Consider the following 3,419-nt stretch of genomic DNA (forward strand, 5'->3'; position numbering starts at 1 on the left):
GTCCCCATTGAGCCTGGGTCTGCTCGATGTTCCTGCCTGTTAAAAGGAAAGTTTTCGTCGCCGCTGTTGCCTGATGTGCTTGCTCATGGAGAATTGTTGGGTGTAAATTCATTGAAGGAGTGTGGTACTAGACCTGCTCTACCTGTAAAGTGTCATGAGATAACTTCTGTTGTGATTTGGCGCTTTACAAATAAAATTGACTTGACTTGATTTATATCATCCAAAATACCAATGTACTGTCTGTACCAGGTACAAGACCCTCTATCTTTCGACTTGATAAGGAATTTCAGCTGGTATCCCATTGGTTATTGAGCTGGACCTTCATCACACAAAATTCCTCCACAAGACTCTAAATTCAAGTGAGGAACAGACAATCCTATCTAATCTAATTCTTGTGGTTAACAGATACTTTAAGCAGGGAGCAGCTCATTAAAGGGAAAATGTAGCTGTTCAAGACCGTAGTTGAACTGAGAATAAGAATTGATCCAGTGAGACCAAAGATTGGCATCTGGCCTGGATTTGCATGTTTCAGGCCACTGAACCTGTTTTGTTGCGTTATCAGAAACATCTAGTTCTGGATCATCTTCCTACTTACTCGATTTTGGAGTCATTTGTTGTTGGGATACGTCCCCATGAAATGAAGCATCTGTGTTCTGTGTGTCTGTGGGTTGGACTATGTAATGAGCAGTGAAGTTAAAGGTCAAACTCTGCACAGCATGACCAAGGTCAGGCTCTGTTTTGTGTGTGTGTGTGTGTGTGGGGGGGGGGGGGGGGGTTGTTGTTTTTTTTTATAACCAGGTCACAATCACAGTTTGTGTCGCAGTTTTTCAAAGTGGTGTCAGATGGGATTGATCTCAGCAATGTGTGCCAGTTGGTAATTTTCCTTTAACTCCCCTTGATTGCGCAGGGGCATCGTCATGTTGAAACATGACAAACCAATTCCAGGTTGGAAGCAGTTTTGCCTTGTATTTGATTTTTTTTTTTTTTTTTTTACAGTGTCTTTAAGGTTTGGAGCTAGGAGGCCTTGGATACGCCAAATCCACACTTTGGTCATGTAGTGTAGCTCTCTTACGAAGCAGGATTGCTACTTCTTTACCTGGAGTACTGGATTAAATGAAAACCACAACTCATCCACACCCTGCTGACCTCAAAATGACCCTAAAACACCCTGAAGTAAGAAAAACCATGACGAGTTTTCAACCTTTAATCTAAATACATTATTGACAATTAATCACACGCAGTTGCCTTTTGGGTAGACTGAGCAACATTAGCATCAGCTTGAACCATGTGACCAACGTCGGTCCAATAGCTACTCTTTTTTAAGACTTATTTGTTTGGCTCAAGGACGCATTAGAATAAGATACAGAAAGTGTGCCAGGCATTGAAAACAGTTTTTTTTTTAATCAAATGGCGTAATTACTGTTGTTATTATTATTACAATAATGGCATCTGTCCCATGATGCACTGAACTCCTTAAAGACATTCTCCCATAGACCTGCATTATGAAAGAAGCATCTGTTGATACCTTTTCTTAGTTTTACAACCTCAAAGGCACAACTCATTCAAAATTGTCATAATTTGATCCTTGTGGTCATTTTATCTTTGCTGGGCTGGGCACGCTGTTTGCTTTATGGATGCAGCTCCTCAGGTTGAAAACAGCGAGCATAAATGCATGTACTATATCTTAGACCCCCCCCCACACACACAAACACATGCACACATACACATACATACATATACACACTCCTTGATCACAAACTTTAGTCATCCCCAAGCTGCTTCCTCTCCACTGTCTTTTTCCTACTCCTTCACTTAGGCACACTTCATTTTTGTCAACTCTCGCTCGCTCCCAAAAGCTAAGCTATCCCCTTGTTGGTCTGCACATCATCTTCTGATTAAGCAACTTTACTTCTGACGCCAGTGTAACATTTCAATAACAAGCAGTGTTACAGTTAGTGTGACTGTAGGTGGACGTCAGTTAAGCTGCAGGTGACAAGCAGACGGAATGACTCGTGTACCTCGGTCGCACCCCCACTCATACCAAGTACGCTGGTCTGCATGACGTGTATTCCTGTAAAGATTTCTAGATACCTTGGAGCTTCAACTGTGAGAACGGCAGTTAAATCAGGCTCCTTGGAATGAATCATTGAACTATTCATGGTTACACCAACAAAATACTGGGTGCATTTCTAATCACTTGTTGTGGGTCTTAACTCCCACTGCCATATAACTTAGCATGTTAGCTTAGCATGTAGCCATTCTTCAGTTCTGCCAGATGTAATTTGAAACCTTACAACTATATTTTGTTAACCAAGGATAGAAAATGAACAATAAACATTAGTAAGTTAACTTATGCTTCAGTACTGTCACTTCATCATGACAGAATCTTCCACTGCTGCATCACAATGCATCCTTTTATCAAGAAATGTCCACACCACTACACTGCAAGTAACCTCTATCCATCCATTTTCTTCCGCTTATTCCTGTTAAGGATCGCAGGGGGCTGGAGCCTATCCCAGCATCAACGGGCGAGGGGTGGGGTTCACCCTGGACAGGTTGCCAGTCCATGGCAGGGCCAACATAGAGAGACAAACAACCATTCACACTCACCAACAGTCAATTTAGAGTATCAATCAGCCTAGTCCCCAATTGCATGTCTCTGGATGGTGAGAAGAAGCCGGAGTACCTGGAGAGAACCCACGCAGACACGGGGAGAACATGCAAACTCCACACAGAAAGATCCGGTGCCTGAGCCGGGACTCGAACCCGGAACCTTCTTGCTGTGAGGAGACAGTGCTAACCACTGCAGCCTACCTCTATCCCATTACATGAATTAATTTGTTGTTCATATATAATTGATAGCCTAGCTTTAAAGCTTGGAACAATTGTTCTCGGGATCATGCTCACCAAAAACAAAAACATAAATGGCAAGGGTTTGACAGTAATAACTACAAACCTTTAGACCTGCTGTTATCTGTTACTTAATACCTTTACACTGCAAGTAGAAGCACATGACACATGCTTTAGCCCCTACAGCGGAGTCCGCTGAAGAGTTTACGGGTGGATAATCCCTTATATGCTTTTGGATTTAAACCACAATACCTTCCAATCCTGAACTTCTGTAGCTTGCGTAATGATATCATGTCAAAAAACTCCTGGCAACACAGTGCGTTTGATATTAGTGAGAGAATGGATCAAAGCCATTGTGTGTGTTTTTATAAGGGATGTTTCTTTTCTTTTTTCCTGTTGACATCTTTGTACAGAACTAAGGATCACATGAGGAGCAATCAAAGAGCTCTGTAGGAGCCTCCCTAGCAGGGAACTGAGGCAGAGGAATGCAAAGTCACAGGGGTCAGGTACTAGAGGGAGCTTTCTAAACCTGTGATCAGGGGCTTTGTTTTCCTCAGTTCTGAAACACG

Source organism: Aulostomus chinensis, chromosome 8, assembly GCF_037954235.1.
Source record: "Aulostomus chinensis isolate RoL2024-O1b breed Wild chromosome 8, RoL_Achi_v1.0, whole genome shotgun sequence".
Classification (NCBI taxonomy): domain Eukaryota; kingdom Metazoa; phylum Chordata; class Actinopteri; order Syngnathiformes; family Aulostomidae; genus Aulostomus; species Aulostomus chinensis.